This window comes from Balaenoptera physalus (genome assembly GCF_965194825.1).
Source record: "Balaenoptera physalus genome assembly, chromosome: 2".
Lineage (NCBI taxonomy): Eukaryota > Metazoa > Chordata > Mammalia > Artiodactyla > Balaenopteridae > Balaenoptera > Balaenoptera physalus.
The window spans coordinates 6,333,127-6,352,360 of record NC_138883.1 but is presented as its reverse complement, the minus strand read 5'-3'; the positions used below and the strand labels follow the sequence as shown (position 1 = coordinate 6,352,360).

The window sequence follows — 19,234 nt, the reverse complement described above, 5'->3', positions numbered from 1 at the left end:
CCCCACCTCTTCCAGGACTCTAAGATTCCAGATGCAAGTGGCAAGAATGGTGAAAAAAAGGGTAACTGGGTCAAGCCACGGAGAGTGGGGAGGGCTCCCCAGGTATGCTTTGCCTCCTCAGGTGGAGAATCCAGCTGGAAATTCCACAGGCGAACAGCCAACACTGTATGGCCAGGGTGTTGGGTTTTGAAACCCTATCCATTTTTTTTTTAACTTATAATTATGTGGCACACACCTAATTAAAATGGACTATAATTGTTGAAATATTTTATTGAAGTCTTTTTTTTTTTTTTTTTTCCAAACGACAGGTTTAACAGATGATAAAACTTGTCTTGTGGTTAACTTGGGCTGCCAAGAGCCCCGGGCAGAGTACGGGCTGGGGCTGGCGGACTACGGACAGTCAACCCCAACTGGATGCCAGCATTCTTCGCTAAGCACTCCTTCTGGAGACTTCTCTCGGGCCCCATGCCAAGCGCTCAGAACGGAGACAAATAGCCTGGGTGGGAGTTTTGTGCACAAAGATGAGTAGGTTTGCTTAGCTCAGTGGAGAAATCCTTTGAAACTGGGCTCCCAGGGGAGTGAGGGCAGCTACGAGCAGAGCAAACGGTTGATTCCAGAGCACAAGGAAAGGAGTGTGGTTCTCACCGCGCTCACAAGCAGCAACCCTCCTCTGAAACCCCAAATGACCACAACAAAAGAGACCTGGGCAGCGCAGGGGCCGCTGGGTCTTCACATTTTTTAGGGAATATGGTGGATGTATCTGTAATAATGCCTCCGACAGCAGCCGCAGTTTACCGTCTTCTAGGTGCTCGGTGTTTTCTATGCTTTATTTCTCATCGTTACTGAGGAAACTGAGTCATAAACTGGCCAAGATCTTTACCCCAGCTCTAACTCAGAAGCCAATGTTTCTCCACTATTGTTCTGACTCAAGTGAGCATCTTCATTATTAAAAAGACTGAATCGGTCTGGGGGAGGGAAGGGCAAGAAAATACGCTGCAGGATCTGAGGGTTCCTTTCCTTTTGGTGTGTCTGTCTGCCCGGCCCGCCTCGCCCTGCTGGCGGCCTGTGGGCCGGGTATGCTCTGAGGTGGACCAGAACAAGGGCCGGACTGGGAAACAGGGAGAAATTTATTTGATTTCCTGGCCAACAACCGGGATGGTCATCGGACCCCAGTTCTGATCTCAGTGAACCAGTGAGCAGAGATGCTGCTCTTGTCTGGAGATGATCTGTTTTATCTTGTGTTATTGTCCCAAGCCAGCAGTGAGATAGCTGTTGTCACCCCCAGGTTACACGTGACAAAGAGGAGCCAAGAGACGAGTCAGGTCTGATGTGACACAGTTCAAACCAGGCTCCGAAGTCACGGGAGAAAACTGTATCCTCGGACTTTCTGCATTTTGTGTGTGTGTTTTTTAATGTATTCCTTCTTATTACTCTTGTTACCACTGTCTACTTCCCCTCAATGTCATGCTTCATCTTCATGCAACTGGTTTTTATTGAGCACCTACTATGTAGGAGGCCCTAAGCCAGGTGTGTGGCCTTTCATCCAAGAACAGAGGCCGTGGAAGGAATAGGTGTCACAGATTCAAAGGCCACCTCAGCCCCAGGCAGCTGCGGGATTTGAGACCATCTCTGCTCCCTGAGTTCAGTTTCTGCCTCTGCAGTCGGGGTTGAAAGCCCAGACCTCAGGGTTGCAGCCTGCAAGCAGGGCCCCTCTGCGTGGGGCCTGGCTCGGGGCCTGGGAGCCCTCCCCCACAAGCCACCCACCCGCCCCTTCCCTCTCTAGGAGGTTGGTTCGTGCAGGACTCACGCTGACAGCTGTCCGGGAAGGGGGGTTATTTGTACAAAGCAGCCTGACTGTGTCTAAATCCCCCCCTGGGGCACTGGTTCCAAATCAAAATGTGGCAGATTTGATCCCTGCCAGCCCACCTCCCCCACCCCACCCCCAGAGGACTCCCTCCTCTGCCCTCTGCCTGGTCCTGTCCTGGTGTTATCACCCAGAGGAGCTCCTCCCCCTCCCCCTCCCCCATCTCCAGCTCCTCCCCTGCCCACTCCTCCTCCTCCTCGCCCCTCGCTCCCACCCCACCTGTTGGATCCGTCCTTTTGGCATAGGGAGGAGTGGGTGGTGCCCTCCAGCCCAGGAGGGCAGCAAGGGGACAATCACATAGGGAACTAATTAATTCACCGAGCGAACCCTCCCATGCCAGTTGTCCACCATCTTGTCTCATCAACCCTGAGAGATAATAGATGTATCACGATGCTCATTTACAGATGAGGAAATTGCAGGTCGAGGAGGTCACTGCCCAAGGGGACACATGGCCCAGCTAGGGATGAGGTGGAATCCACACAGGGAGCCTCTTATCTTATTCGCGCTGAGAACGGCTGCCTTTTGAAATGTGTTTCCTTGTCTCTGGACACTCTGCGTACAGGAGCGTCGTACTCAAAGGAGCTGCATGGTAGGCACCATTGACCACACTACACGTGGGGGCCCTGATGTCGGGGGGTGGGATAACGGGCCTGAGCCCCTGGTGAGTCACTGGGCTGCGAGATGAGGTGGATAGCTTTGCAACCGCCCTCTGTCCCTCCCCCCCATGTTTGGAGACCAGGTGAGGAGGAAAGCCACGTGGGTCTCTCTTTGTCATAATGGGCTGCCCCGGGCACCACAGGGTGTCTAGCAGCACCCGTGGCCCCCACTCACTAGATGCCGATAGCGAACCCCCATCTCCCGACCGAAACTGTCTGTAAACATGCCCTGTGGGGGGCAAAATCACCACCCCCAGTTGAGAATCACTGCCTTACAGTTTTCTGTTTTCCTTAAAGAAAGGCTGTGCTATTTGTCTCAAGGGCATTTAGAAAATCAGAATAGATGATGTCCCCAAAGTGAGTAACGCCGAGCATGGCACAAGAAACACAGGCCAGATGTGATAGTATTATTATTGTTACTGTTGTTGTTGTAGCTGTCAGTGCCTTGCCTATTGTAGGTGGGAATAAATCACCACGAGCTGGTGATGGAGCCCTGGAGGGCGGACAATGAAAGCTCATATCTGAGTCCTGTGGCTGACTCACAGGACACTTTGAACACGTCTGTTTGCCTTTGAGAACTCAGTGTTCCCATCTCTATAATGGGAAATCTGAAAGATGTGACCCTCAAGGAACATGTTAAGTCTAGTATTTCCAGATTTCCCAGGTTCTGTCTCTGATTCCGGGACCAGTGTTATCACACAGCTCCAGAGTGCATGGGCTCTGGGCTCTGCCCATCTGGATTCAGACCACAGCCCGAGCACTTACCAGCTGGGTGACCTTAAGCAGGTCCCTAAATCTTACCATGTGTCTGTCTCTTCATCTGTAGAACTCTGAGACCAGATCTGCCTCTTATGGTTGTCACGAGCACGAAATGCGATGATCTACATACTAGAACAGTGTAGGCACTGATAACAGCTCCGTAAGAACTCATTATTATCATCGGAAACACTCCAGTTGTATTTAAAAACATATGATTCTCATTTCTGATCTCAGGCCCACTGAATCAGATCTTCGGAGGTGAAACTATGTGAGGGTGTTTTTTCAAATCTTTCCCAAATGATTCTGAAGTAGTGGGTCCTTGGCCTGGCATAAGTTGTATGGAATTCTCTGATGTTAGAAAGATTTCGTTAATGTTTCAAGTGTTGCTGTATAAGGGGGTCCTGAGTGGTATGAAGTTAAGAAAGGTACTCTGGCCTCAGAGAACCACCATCTAACCAGGCAAGGCCAACTTATAAGCGAAATACATAGCCCAAGTGGGCCTCTGTGGCCAGGACCACAAAGAAGTTTGGAACATGTGCTCAGACATAACAGAGGAGAGAAGGTGATCTTCAGGGTTGCCAAGTAAGGTTGTACAGGTTGTTGACTGCACTAAAGTGCCCAAGAAAGGTGACTTTTTCTATTCACACAAAAGCACCATGGGGCAAATGGAAGGCCTGGAGGTCGTTGATCACCCAGGACGCCCTGGAAGCTCTGACTCATCCATCACTGCCAGCCCAGCTGCCCCCTTCTCTGGGTAGTTTTCTCTAAAACCCCACAAAAGGAATGGACCACTGTGCCATGCTCTATTATCGTCTTGTGTTTCCCAGATTTGAATTGCATATTTGGGTCAATACCTCCCCCAAGAGATTATGAGCCCTTTGAGGGCAGGAACTGTGTATTTATTGTATTTTTTTTAATTTGGTGTCTCTAACATCGAATATGAGGTCTGGTGTAGAGTAGGTGTTGAGCAGGTGCTTGTTGGATGAATGAATGATCAGATAAATAAACAAATGAATTCCAACTAAGTAAAAGGGTCTTAGGGACCATCAATGGAAGGGAACTACGTCACCCATCAAGAGAGCAGGGTGCCAGCTGAAGGGAGTTCTTGGAGGAGGAGGAGGAGGAAATGAGCCTTGAAGGATGGATGTGAGTTTGCTGGGCAGAGACGCGGTGCAGAGGAAGTGAAGGGAGCGCTCTCCAGCAATCTCACACACAGAAAATGAGATTAAAAGAAGTGGAAGACACCAGGCGTCGTTAATAAAGGGTTCAAAGAAAGCATGGTTTGACGGTTCCCCTGGCAACGCGCTCTTCATTTGGTTTGGAATCACAAAATAAATATTTTCATAGAATCAACAGGAAAATAAGAAGACACATGGTGCTGCACCTGGGGGAAGTCTTTGCAGTCTGGGAGACCCTCGTCATTTTGTCCTGGGACCCTCATCATTTTGTCCACAGCTTCTCAGAGTTGAGCAAATGCCAGATTCTTAGGTTCCATGTGCCCGAGAGACAGGGAAGCCCTGGGTGCCAAAGGGACCCCGAAATGCACTGCCAGGTGTGTGGCACTGATGCAGGTGTATGACGCCGATGATGTTATCCCCAACCTGACAGCCCTGGGCTCTGACCACACCTGGCTGTACGACTCTGGACAAGTTGGATTTGTCTCTGGGCCTCAGTTTTCTCATCCATGTAATGGGAAATACACATGCCCACCTCTCAGGACTGACAGTCAAATTAAATGAAACACAACGCTGACTTTGTGGGCACTTAATCCATGTTGGTTCTCTTTTCTCAGAATGTTCCATTAATGTCCACTTGGCTGAATTAGGGAATCTGTCTCCAGAGTTCAGAGATAACCCTGTGTCTTTAAAACTGATGGAATTTCCTTTGAACCAGTAATGCCATCAAGGGGCTCTGTCTTTTGATGATTCCAAAGGCAAAGATTTATGCCCTACAATTTCCACTGCAGTGTTGTTCTATTAGGAAAATATAAACTGTGTCAGCCATGATGGGATACTGAAGTACACAGAGAAACCCCCATAATGTAGAATATTCTGCATAATGGAAATGTATGAGGAGAGGCAAACGGTTTTTACTAATACAGGGAAATCATGTTGTAGATTTAACTGGGAAGCTTCAGACACAATTCATAATCAATTTCACCTTTGGGTTATTTTCTTTACTACAAAGATTTTTGCTTTGTTTTGTTTGTTTTGTTGTGTTTTGTTTTTGAGAGCATCAAAATAGAACACCTTGGGACAAATTCCTCCATCTACCCTACCAAAGTAGACTCAGCTTCCAAGTGCCCTGTGACCACATTGCCAAGATCACGCTCCTGGCAGGAGCCCCAAGGATGACACGTGTTGCCCCTGACTTCATCAGGCTGTGATAGTACACAAGACCCAGGGCTAGTTCCATGCACCTGGCACCCTGAACAACTTCACACCCAGCCTCGTGCTAGGAGCTACAGAGAAGGGCGGCTGACAGGTTTGCAGGAACTCCCACTGCAGTGAGAGAAGAGGGTGTAAAATGGAGAAGCCGCCATTTCTCACGTGGACCCCATCTCTGTGTCCTGCACCTCCTGTGCCTGTTTCTTAGTCTCGGCCCATGTGCTTACGGTAAAGGCAGCTAAAGGATTAAAAGCACAGATGCTGCAGCCAGGCCAACTGCGAGTGAAGCCTCCCTCAGCAGGGGCAGCTGTGTGAGGCTGGGCAAGTGACACAACCTCTCTGCGCCTTGGTTTCCCCATCGGGAAAAGTCATATGATGACAGTACCCTCCTCATAGGCAGTGTGGGGTTCCTGGGTCGGTAAAGCTCTTAGACCAGGGCATGACCCTCGGCACGTGCTCGATGAGGGCTTTCTATTAATATTAGTTCAGACGCAACTGAGATAAAGACTATCTGACTTCAAATCACACAATCTTTCCACTCGCCCCACTGCCAGATATCCACAAATAACTCGGAAACGAGACCCTCGGAGAGGCTGAAAGAGAGGGTCAAAGGGGACACGCGTTGCCTGGTCCCTGGTTGCGGAGGGGACGGGGAGGAACAGGAGTGCTAGAATTTGGCTGCTGTGGGTTTGAATTCTACTTTTACCGCCCACTGATGGTCTAACCCCCTGCCCAATTCCTCTGCAGCTCTGCACCTCGGTCTCTCTGACTGAAAGATGGGGCTAGCTTCCACCCACTCCTGGAGAAGTTCCCATCAGCAACAAGCATACATCCAATAAAGCTTAAGAACTGGGTTATTAACCTGGCACCGAGCTGCCAGGAAGGGTGATGGGGAAGATTATGTAAGACAATATATGTGTGACATCTGCATTGCCCGGTGGGTGCAAGCTGAGTCTCTCACCCTTGAAGGACTCCAGGAGAAACAAGTTAAGACAGGTCCCCTGGGGGGCAGGGGGTTTAGAAGGCATTGAGAGAAGACAGGGCTTTGGACAGCCAGAGATGGGGGCAGGGTCCTTCCGAACAGAAAAAGCAGCTTGGGCAATGACCCAGTGCCTCAGAGCGTCCTCAGATGGGCACAGTACTATCAGAGCATCCTGGACAGGTCTGGGGTAGAGCAGGTGATGGGAGAAAAGAAGAGAGAGGGACAGGGAGAGAAAGGAAAGAGGGAAGAAGGGAGGTAAGAGAGGAGGGAGGGAGGACGGGGTATGGGAAGCACTTGAGTCCAGCTCTTTCCCTGAAGCCCCATCTGTGGCCAGCCAACGCAATGCTGACACCACACACGCCCCACACACGTGCAGCGCCTGACCCCACGCAGAAGGCCCTTGTTCCGCAGCCACCCTGCACGACCTCTGGGGAGCGTGATTACAAACTTCAACACTCCCATTTCCCCCTTTCAAAGGGCACTCTTCCCACTCGGGCATCCGCTTCCCTCCCCTTGGAGACGTAATGCACCTGCTTGCCACTGAGAGATTGTGTCCGCCCGCCCACCCCTGAAAAGAAAAATGCAGCTTGAGATTTTAATTCTTATTCATGTCATTTTACAATCGCTTCATTCATTCCTACTGGCTGTATGACTTTTCTTCTTTTTTAATTTATGGAGTACCTGTGTGATGTATGAATTAGAGAAAGGAAATGTTATTACAAAGGTCCCAGGGAGCGAGCTGTTTCATGTCTGAGGACTGAAAAGTAAGGGAAAAGGAAAGAGTGATGCGCGGGGCAAAGAGAGCTGTGTTCTAGCCAGAACTGGCCTCCAAAGTGCTGTGTGACTTTGGACAAGGATCTTAACCTCTCTGGGCCATGTGACTCTTTGTCTAACGAACGGCCACCCACTCTCATCAAATAGCATCTCCGTTACAGCAGCCCTCTCAGTTAGGTATGGTCATTGTCATGATTTGTATGGAGAAGCCCCCTTTAGGGGGCCTGAACCCAGACCCCAGCCCATCTCGTGGGGCTCCAGCTGCAAACAGAGCAAGGCTGAGCCCCCCTGCCACCCCCACCATCCCGTTGTCCAGCTTCAGCTGCCAGGGTCTCTCACGGGCAGGAGCAGAAACGAAGAAATCCAGTAAGCCTGGGGAGACCAACGCCTTGGCCCCATAAAGCCCTTTCCCTAAACAGCTGGCCACAGCTGCCCAGAGCTAAGTCTTGCGGTAAATTGGCCCAGAGCCCTGAAAACTGAGGGTTTAGGGCGTGGGGACCCGAGGAGGGGAGAACAAAAGATGCTCCTGGGAGGCTGAAAAGAGCCTGCTTATTCCACCGCCCGCTGGCTGTGAAGCCTCGCCCCTCCTGCCTCAGTGTCCCCAGCTGTGAAGCACACAAAGCCCCCTCCCCTGGCACCGTACAGTGATGAGACTGTGGTTGTCAGACAGCCAAGGTCAAGGTCTAGCGTGGGCGGGTCCCCCTCAAAAGTCCTGCCCAGAAAGCCCTTCCCAGCCTCTCCTACTGCATCATTCGCCCCTCCCCACCCACACCTCACCCCCCCACCCCACCCCTGGCCCCAGGAACATGCACACCTGTCTGCCTCCTCTTCCCCGTCCTTCCGGGACAAAGTACCAAGTGCCAGTGCCTTCACGGGGGCTGTGTCTGACTGAGATCCAGGCTATTGGCAGCTCAATGTCCCCTGAGATGGCCGCTCAGGAAGGGGGACGCTTTTCCAGGTTTGCTGCAGGTAGGTTTTATTTTTACGTCATTTACCGAAGTTCTCCCAACAGGTTACGGCAGAAGAGCAAGAACGATGTGGCAGGTCTCCATGTGCTCGTAGGCCAAGTCCTGGGTGCAGAGAGAACTAACAGCTCTCAAGCCTCTTTCCTGCTGATGGCAGAAAACCATCAGTTTCTGATGACTCAGGGTCATCTGATTTAAACTGTCACCTTTGGAGAAGTCCCCGGTTTGATCAGAGATTTTCCCCTTTCCTTCTCTCCAGGAAAGGTGTGAGGAATCAAGAGGAAGAGGAGATCATTCTGGCTTCTGGGAAGGAAGGGTCCAGCCCACAACCATCCTCAGCACCTACTGGCCTTGGTCAGCTTCTGGCTTTGTTTTTGTGGCTGGGTATCTGAGGGCAGTGGCTGCCTTGGTCCCGGGCTCCCCATTCACAAGGTCCTCCTGTCCTAGGTTCAGGAGGTTCTCCTGAGTCCCTAAGCCCTCTGTCAGCAGCCCCCCACGCCTCAGGATTTCAGGTCCTACCAGAAGCTCCCTAGACAGATGCCACTGTGCAGGCGTGTGGGATAGTGATGCAGGGAGACCCCTCGCTCGGCTGCTCTTGGTGCAATCAGCGGGGCCTCAATCTCGCCCCTCACATTCCCCCAGGGCTGCTCTAGCTGCTCCCACCCAAAGCTGATCAGGGAGGGTTGGGGAGATCCTCTGGGTGGGTAACTGCCCAGCTAAAACCCAAGTTTTACAATAGTAAGTGAGAAGGAAGAAAAGTATGTCTGCCGCAGTGGCGCCATAAGGGTGATATTCTCTATTTGCTCCATTACCTAGAAGACAAATGAGACCCTGCGTGGGGGGGACAGTGTATCTAGGCTCACGGTCAGAAAGCGGGGGAGCCAGGAATCCCCTCAAATCCTGTACTTCTTGCTGTGTCACAGGCCACTGCACCCCCTCCCAGTGTCCCCAACGTACCCCAAATCTTCCCTGTGCATTGCGTGGTCCCCCTCCTCTACTGACACAATACCCCTATTGTTTCCCCAGTTAGGGGAAAGTGACCCCAGATGGAACCACAAACACCCCAATGGGCAGAAAATGAGATGGAAAATCCTATCGGTCCTTCTGACAGTTAAAGTAAAATTTTATGTGAGCAATATACTCTCGCTCTGATTACCATGCAGTATAATTTTATTCTGGTTTTTCTGGGCCCACTGAACCCCCTGCTCTTTTAAGTGTTCAAATGCTCTGCTTGCCAAGATAAGTGATTATAATTGACAGGGCATTGTCAATCTATAGCAAAGCTGATTTCATTAAGCATGCCAAGGGCCAGCTCTGGGGGCAGGTAGCTGAGCGGAGAGGGGTTTTGATCTCACTCTCTCCCTCTGGTACAGTCCACACTGGCACCAAAGGCTGGAGGGCAAGAGAACAAAGGGAATGTTATGTCTCTGAATTCAAATCTTTCCCTTTGAAATGAGGCAGCCAGAATGGCCAATAAAACTGTGGAAATGGATTTCTGGCTGCATTTGATGTTAAGCCTTTAGTGTCAAGCGCCCGGTCTATCGGTTCTGTGTTCATGCCCCGTCCTTTCTTTATTCCCTTTGCTCCTCTGGTATCCCCCCTTCTCTGGATGGTCTTGTGGGGAATTTGTCCTTTCATAAATAATTTCTTAAAGCTGCCGGATAGGCAGTTGCATCCCATTGCTGCTTTGACGTGAAAAGAACAAATTAAGTCTTAAAAGAATGGTGACTTGCTCTGTGTCAGTAATAGAACTGGTCTCATATAGACTGACTAAGACCAGAATTCTCCTGCTTCAGTCTTAAATTCTCTGTTTGTTACTGCATCTCTGTGTACAGAGTTGCCATCCTTTTACACTGAGTCATCATAATCCCCATACCATCACTTTCCACCTAGAGAAGACAGGTGGAGAGAAAGTCCAAGGTTTAGAGGCTCCTCCCTAGTCATCTGTAACAGGATATCTGTGACAAGGAGCCGAGCTTTCATCTTGAGTGGTTAGCCTAGTCCTTAATTCAGAGGGAAGGACGCGGCCCGTCTGTGGCGCCATCCCCGCCGTCATCCTGAGCTGTTCTCAGGCTGGGGGAGGTGATGAAAACAGAGCTTTGAGTACCCAGACCATAGTCAGTTTCTGGGATCCCAGTGAACCAGAGTGTAGCCTCACCCACCCTACTTACATCCCTCAGTGGGATCAAACTCATCGACCCCGTTTACACAGTGGTTTGTGGTTCCCGGTAAGAGGAAGGACCCGGTAAAAGTGAAGAGAACAGCAAAGGGGATATGGAATTTGAAAAACTAGTTTCCAATCCTGATGCTGCCTCTTCCTGGGTAATCTTGGGTTACTTACTTCTCCTCCTGCGGCTCAGACATCTGGCTGTAAAAATGAGAGCCGTAATTCTTCCCCTGTCCTGAGTTCTAAATGAGGCTGGATATAAAAGCGTTGTTTAAACTCCGAACAGTCATACAAATGAGAGCTAGCATCATTGCAAGACTATATCCATTAGCATCATTCGATCTTCATGACAGGTTAGAAAGGACCAGAACAGCTTGCAGCAGCCACAGAGCCAGGCAGAGTTCCATCCCAGTAACAGAACCAGTCAGGTATGCTGGAGAGCATGAAGAACTCTAGGTAAAACGTACACAACGTCTTCTTAAATGCTCTAAACAGCTGGTAAGGTAACAGGAAGTTCGGTCAAAATCTAAGTGGGAGTCAGAGAAAGAAGACCTGTAAAGTCACTGTTGTCCTGAGGACATTTGGTATACCTGGATAACTGGATCTTAGTTTTTCAGAGCCTTGGAGGATACAAGGGACATAAAATAAAAACCAGAGTCTATTCAAGGTGGGGAATCCAAGAGAAGACCTTCCTTATGGAAAATCAGAGTCTCAAAGGGTACAAGGGTGAACTAGATGGAAACACGCATACACACGGGACATAGTCCTGGTGCTGAGCAGAGAAGCCTTTAGACGGTCATTGGGGACCTTTAAAACAGCCACAGCCTCCCTCTCCAGCTTCATCTTCCTTTACTATCTGCTTAATCATCACCCCTGAGCTGCTGTGACACACTTCCCCATCTCTGCTGGCCATTTCCTACCCCTCCCCTGCTGTACCTTCCGTCGGCTGAACATTCTGTGGCTAGAATTTTCACCAGATACCCCTCTCCACATGCATGTCCCTTCTTAGCCATACACCCCAGCTTCACTCCACATCAGTTAAATCCCTTCTAATAATACTCCTGAAAAAAATCAACCTTTGCCTGCTTAGGTGTTGGAATTTTTTCCAAAATAATAATAATAATAAAGTTTGATGATAATTGTAAGCACATCTTCTAGAAATAGCTTCACCTACACTTTTAAGGACCCTAGCCATGTCTGGGAGAAGGGAGTGGTCATGGAGAGGGGTTTTCATCTGGGGGCACCAACCCCTGGCCCAGCTTCTTTCTTTGCTCTCCTTGGTATGGTGATTGTTTTGATCCATTTCACAGGTGTGACCAGCATCAGACCCTCTATGGCCCTTCTCCTTTCACAGAGAACCTCAGATACCAAAAAAAAAGAAAGATGACCTGGTCCAATCCTTGGGTGTTGCCTTGGCCTCACCCAGACCCAGAGGATCAGGACCAGGTCTGAGGCCACACAGCACACCAGCAGATGACCTGTGAGGTCCCAGTCTTCCAACTCGCAGCCAGGCCTCCTGGCCACATCACATCATAGCCAGTGGGAAGGGCTCGCCCCAGCCTTTGTGCTTGTTCCCAGGCAGTAGCTTCTTTGCTGTCGTGGCAACCCTAGAAGGTGGGCAGGGCAGCCTTTATTCTGTCCTTTTACAGCGGAGAACAAAAGACTGGCAGCGAAGTTACCCAGCCAAGGCAGGAGAGAATTGATGAGAGAAGAAACGTGGATATGAGAAAGTGAGCTCAGAGTCTAACAATGGTCTCCCTCAGGTGAACTTAGAGAAATGCAAGTTACAGTAAATTGGACCTTAAATTGACTTTTGACAGTGGAGCTCTGCTTCCCAGACTCAAGTCCACTCAGTGTCTGGACAAGATGGGTCACAGATTCAACAAAGCAAATGGAGTTAGGTTTATAGGAAAGGACCTCCCTGTTGCTGGATTGATGGGACATCAATGGGGAAGCAAAAAGGATGGAGGGGAGGAGGATAGAAGTACTTTATGCTTCAGCCCAGACTAAAAATTGGTCCTGAGATTTTGAAAACATCATTTAGGATTAGAGGGGTCTGTAATTTCAAAGCTTTCAACTGATCTGATTTTTGCTTTTAAGATGTGAGGATTTAAATTCACCCTCAGAGAAAGAGATGTTTTTATTTTGTGAAAAGCAACACCCAATGAATTCCTTCAGATCTGAAACAGAGGCCCACAGCTGATATAACAATATCTGTGAACCACCATATTCTATATTGAATTCAACATGTATTTATTGAGCACCTACTGTGTGCCAGACACCATTCTAGGCTTGGGACTGCAGTAATGAATAAAACAGACAAAAATTCTTGCCCTCATGGAGAAGACAGATGATAAATACCAGCAAAGAGGTTTTATAATATATATTAGGTGTTAAATGCTGTGGAGAAAAACAAGGAAGGAGGTCAGGGAGTCCTAGGAGGGGTGTCAATTCAAGTATAGTCATCAGAGAAGGTCTACTGAGAAGCTATCATTTGAACAAAGACTTAAATAAGATGAGGCAGAAAACCTTCAGGTAAAGAGTAATTCAGGCATGGAGAACTGCAAGTGCAAAGCCCTGAGGCAAGTGAGGGAAAGAGGGAATTGGAGATGAGGTTAAGTGGTAGGATCTTGGGAGGATGAAGATGGAGAATAAATGTCGCATGTGTCACACTTGATGTTAGTCAAGTATGAATGACGAAGATACCCAAGACAAGTGGGGATTGACGGGACTGCCCTCAACAAGCAGAGAGTGAGGCCATTCCTGAGAAGGGTGGGGTCTTCCTGGAGAGAGTGAACATTTCCTCTCTCCTTCATTTTGGGAAAAGATCAGTCCTAAGAAGAGGAAAGAAGGGCAAGAGATCCAGGCCTACGCTGGAGGAGAGCTGGGCCTTGAGGAGGTAGACAGAGGGCATAGGCTGATTCCTCAGAGGGGCAGAGGAACACCCACCCAGTGGGGTATCTGAGCTGACCCCAGGACAGGGCAGCAAGAGGAAAGGGCCTTGTAGGGAAGCTGAGGATGATGTCAGCCTGCAGATGCCCATTCAAGGGTGCTGCACATTATTCCCCATGTTATTCTTCCCTCCCATTATCTCTGAACTTCAGGAAATTCAGAAATGTCTGCCTCTGCTTGCCTAGGGGGAATCTGTTTCAGAACTGGGCCACAGGGAGGTTTGCACAGAGCCAGCAGAGACATGCAGAGCACAGGTCTGGGCCATACTGGCTACAGTGCCCAGAGGCCACTGGCACAGACTTGGGAAGTACGGAAGGCCCTTCCACAAACTTTAGGGGGACTTAGATGAAAGACAGGAGTCCTTTTGCCAGGCTGGAGAAGGCAGCTATATTCAAAACAAAAGAAAAGAGCATAAACCTGCAAGGGTTAGGAAAAGAGCATCAGCGGAGAGTCAACGAACTTCTACAAGATGGAAGGAGAGAGAGGAGGAGTGAAGACAAGAATCAAAGCAGAAGAAACCACACTCCAGAACACTCATGGAGGGGCCTTTGGCAGAGGAGAGAGAAGATGGACTTAGGAGCTTCAGACAGGCTCAGGATCAGAAACATCATGTAAGAAAAAGCAGGAGTGAGAAGTGGGGTTGAAAACAGAAGATGAATTGAACCCTTTATTTGCCCATCCACACAGAGAAAAAAACAGCCAATATCTACTCCCATTTTTTTAATGGATAAATTTTCTTTAAAGCAATTAAATGGGAAGAACTAAGAGTGCTGGTATAAGCACCAGTGCCTGAGAGCAAAGACCTCTAGATTTGGGGAATGGGCACCCCCCCATTAACATTCAGCCCTCTGACCTGTCACCCCAGACAGAAGCTTGACTGTCAACGAGTTTTGTCCAAATACACTGAGTCCCTGATTGGTTTTTCTAGTATCTCATTTCTTTACTTATATGATTAGCCAAGGATCATCAGACATTTTAGGGAAATTAAACATAAAAGAGAGACCAAAATTTTTTTTAAAAATGAAAAACTGACTTTGGAGGAAACAAAGATAATTCAGAGAAAATAAACTTGTCTTCTCAGAGATATGCAAGAACATATTTCATTCATAAGGAAAGAACAGAATGCTACATAAAAGGAACAATCATATAGCAAAAAAGAGTTCTGGGAAATTAAATATATGATGTCAAAAAGGGAAGAAAATTCAGTAAAAATGTTGGAAGGTAACATTGAGGAAATCTAGAATGCAGAACAAAAAATCTATGAAATGGAAATACGAGAGCAAAGTAAAGAGGAGAGGCATAGAAGAGCAATTTAAGAGATTTAGCATTGAACCAATAAAAGTTCTAGGAAGACAAGGTGGTTAAAACAAAGGTGAGAAGAAATTTTCCAAAAAATAATAATAATGCAAGAAATTTCCCAGAGGTAAAGGACAAAAAGCTTCAGAATAATCAAGTCCCTTGAGTGGTCAGTACAATGAATACTCTAAAATATTCATAACTGTATCATTATGAAATTTTAGGAGCTCCACAGATAAAGCGAAAATCTCCAAATTATCCAGGGGTCATCTTCAAAAGAAAGGGAATAAAACCAATATTATATTTTTCATTAGCACAACTAGATCTAAGAACACAGTGGTGAAACTCCTCCAAAGTTCTAAGAGAAGATAAGTGTCAACTGAGACTTTCTTGCTAAACTTGCTAACTTGTTAACATATCTTGCTAAACTATGACTAAACCGTGAGAGTAGAACAAAGTATAAGAGAAGAATAATGACATTATCAGACATATAAATATTTATAGGGAAGTTTATCAAAGTTATGCTCATGAAATGGAAGGGAGTAAAAAAAAAAAAAAAAAAGATGAATAGGACATAGTATTCAACCCAGGAAAGTGTCTGGTTGGCAGCTCTATGGAACCTAAAGTAACTGGCCTGGCTTAGAGCAGAAGAATAGAGGGGAGGAAGGAGGGGGTCATCTGTAAAAATGAGGTAGATTCCAGGAATTTGAATAGATTCTTGAGAACTTGAAATACCTCAAGGAGGTAATAAATACAAACAAAGCAAGAAAATAAAGGAACCGAAGCTGATAAACACAAACCAAGCAAGAAAATAAAGGAACATGTTAGAAACTTTTAAAAAGAAAATGAACAGTAATCATAATAATAATCCTAGTACTCTTGGCTATGAGGTGAACGATATTTATGGTCACAGTAAAGTAAACATGGTCAGTAAAGTAAACATGATTTGCTTCATGGATGTTCCACTTCTGGAATCAACCTATAGAGAAAGCTTGGTAGACTGTAATTTACAAAACAAAAAATAAATTTTATCCAGCTTAACATTATAAAAGTGAAAGTACAGTTGTTAGACATGAGAAGCAGAAGAGAGGGAAGTGGGAGAGGAGGTGCTGCAAGGGGTTGGAGCATCGTACACTCATCTGATAAATTGTGAGTCAAATGTTACTGTAGGTCTCTGAAGGAATAAAAACTATGTACATGCGATTTACACTAATAAAGAAACTAAAAGATTGTGTGTGTGTGTGTATAAAATGAATAGGGGGACAGAGATGTGGGTGATGGTCCAAATGAACAAATTCTTTTGTTATGGGAGGGCCCTGATATATGATATCTAAACTTGATCAATCAAAAATAACATTACTTTCAGATATATTTTATATATATATATCATATATTATATATATATATATATGTATAAACACAAGGACAAACAAAAACAAACAAGCAAAAATAGTTAACAGAATTAAAAGTGATTTACTCAGAAGAAAAAGGAACCCCCAGCGACCGGGTAGGACATGGGGCTTGCGGGGAGTGAAGGGGGAGAAGAAGTGGAAGCGGGATGGGACTGGCACCCCTGAGGGGCGGCTGGGGGAGGGGAAGGGAAGAGATCCCACGCCCGAAGGGGGAAATTGGGGGACCACTGGGAGGGCAGAAGATCAAAAGGGAGAGTTTCCAGGTTTCCCCTGCCCTCTTGGGCCCCCGGGAGCCTGCTGAGATCCCGGGCTCGATCCTCTGCCCACCGAGGCCCCCTCCAGCCAGGCGGATCCTGAGGGAGAGGGAGGGAGGGAAGGGGGAGCAAAAGTAAAGGCCAGACCTCCGGGGCCTGCACCCCTGAGGGGCGGCTGGGGGAGGGGAGGAGTTCCTACACCCAGCGGGACCCACCCACGGTTAGGGGTCCAGCGGGGACGGGGGAGACCCTGGGGGAGACGGTGGGGGAGGGCACGAAGAAACGGAAGAGAACAGGGCCAGTGCTCTCCTTGTCCACTCAGGCACTGGGGAGCCTCCTAGGCTCCGGGGCCTAATCCTCTGCCCTCGGAGCCTCCGTCCTGCAATGTAGAGCCCAACCCACACCCCTGCACCCACCCTGGGCCCCACCTCTACACTCGGAGACCCCCTCTGAGACCCCATCCAATGCGCTGGGCCTAAACCCCACCCACACACCCTCACCCAGGACCTTACCTCCAAACTCCGGAGCTCCACACTCTGGAGGCAGCCCTTTGGATGTGCTGCCTCTCCACTTCTGGGCAGGTCCTAATCAGCGGCCCTGTCCATGCTTGAATGGCGCCCCGCCTAGAACCCTCCCCAAGGCCTTTTCCGGGTGCCTGGGTCCTGAGCCTAGGCCCTGCCCCACGTTCCAATGTTCCACCCCCCCCCACCTAAGTCACGCCCCACCCGAAACCCTGCCTAAGTTTCACCTCCACCTAAACTCCTCCCACCACATAGGCAAGGGTTTTGTTTTTTTTTTTTTCTTTTTTCCTCTTTTAGATTGTGGTTCTGTTTTACCGTGTTGTTGATTCATTTATACTTTTATTTTTTCTAATAAATCTTTTAATTTTCTAATTTTATTTTATTCTTTATACTTTGTTATTGTTCTGCTCCTTTTGTCTTGTTCCCACCCCCCTTTTTTTTTTTTCTTTTTTCTGGTGAAGTTTTGTTTTACCTTATTGCAGCTGTTTCAATTATATTTTTATTTTTCCTAATATTTTTTTATCTTTCTAATTTTATTTTGTTTTTTATTCTTTGTTATTGTATGGCTCCTTTTTTCTTTCTTTTTTTCTTTTTTTTTTTTTTTTTTTTTTTGCCTCGCCATGTGGCTTGTGGGATCTTGGTTCCCAGGCCGGAGGTCAGGCCCAAGCTCCTGTGGTGGGAGCTCCAACTCCAAACCACTGTACTAACAGAGAACCTCAGACCCAGGGAAAATTAATCAGAGTGAAGCCTCCCAGAGGTCCTCATCTCGGCAGCAAGACCCAGCTCTATCCACCTACCTGCAAACTCCAGTGCTGGATGCCTCAGGCCAAACAACCAGTAAGACAGGAATACAGTCCCACCCATCAAAAAAAAAAAAAAAAGAAATGAAGCAACAAAAAAATATGTTACAGACAAAGGAGCAAGGTAAAAACCTACAAGACCAAATAAATGAAGAAAAAATAGGCAATCTACATGAACAAGAATTCAGAGTAATGATAGTAAAGATGATACAAAATCTCGGAAACAGAATGGACAAAATACAAGAAACATTTAACAAGGATCTAGAAGAACTAAAGAGCAAAGAGTGAGGAACAACACAATAACGGAAATTAAAAATACTCTAGAAGGGACCAATAGCAGAATAACTGAGGCAGAAGAACAGATAAGTGACCTGGAAGATAAAATAGTGGAAATAACTACCACAGAGCAGAATAAAGGAAAAAGAATGAAAAGAATTGAGGTCAGTCTCAGAGACCTCTAAGACAACATTAAACACACCAACATTCGAATTATAGGGGTCCCAGAAGAAGAAGAGAAAAAGAAAGGGTGTAAGAAAATATTTGAAGAGATTATAGTCAAAAACTTTGCTAACATGGAAAAGGAAAGAGCCAGTTAAGTCCAGGAAGTGCAGAGAGTCCCATACAGGATAAACCCAAAGAGAAACACGCCGAGACACATATTAATCAAACTATCAAAAATTAAATACAAAGAAAAAATATTAAAAGCAGCAAGGGAAAAGCAACAAATAACATACAAGGGAATCCCCATAAGGTTAACAGCTGATCTTTCAGCAGAAACTCTGCAAGCCAGAAGGGAGTGGCAGGACATATATAAAATGATGAAAGGGGAAAACCTACACCAAGATTACTCTACCCAGCAAGGATCACCTTCAGATTAGATGGAGTAATCAAAAGCTTTACAGACAAGCAAAAGCTACAAGAATTCAGCACCAGCAAACCATCTTTACAACAAATGCTAAAGGAACTTCCCTAAGCGGGAAACACAAGAGAAGAAAAAGCCACAGAAACAAACCCAAATCAATTAAGAAAATGGTAATAGGAACATACATATCAATAATCACCTTGAATGTAATGGATTAAATGTTCCAACCAAAAGACACAGACTGGCTGAATGGATACAAAAACAAGACCTTCATATATGCTGTCTACAAGAAACCCACTTCAGACCTAGGGACACATACAGACTGAAAGTGAGGGGATGGAAAAAGATACTCCATGCAAATGGAAATCACAAGAAAGCTGGAGTAGTAATACTCATATCAGATAAAATAGACTTTAAAATAAAGACTATTACAAGAGATAAGGAAGGACACTACATAATGATCAAGGGATCAATCCAAGACGAAGATATAACAATTGTAAATATTTATGCACCTAACATAGGAGCACCTCAATACATAAGGCAAATGCTAACAGCCATAAAAGGAGAAATCGACAGTCACACA

At 47.1% G+C, this 19,234-nt stretch overlaps 1 long non-coding RNA gene across 1 annotated transcript; it reads right to left on the bottom strand.

The window, feature by feature from the left end:
• Positions 1-2,100: 2,100 nt before the first annotated feature.
• On the bottom strand, positions 2,101-18,609 carry LOC309655104. Its single transcript, XR_014260621.1, has 3 exons — positions 16,981-18,609; positions 10,729-16,567; positions 2,101-10,460 (listed from the first exon to the last, which is right to left on the bottom strand). It is a non-coding gene; the product is annotated as an uncharacterized lncRNA (long non-coding RNA).
• Positions 18,610-19,234: the final 625 nt, after the last annotated feature.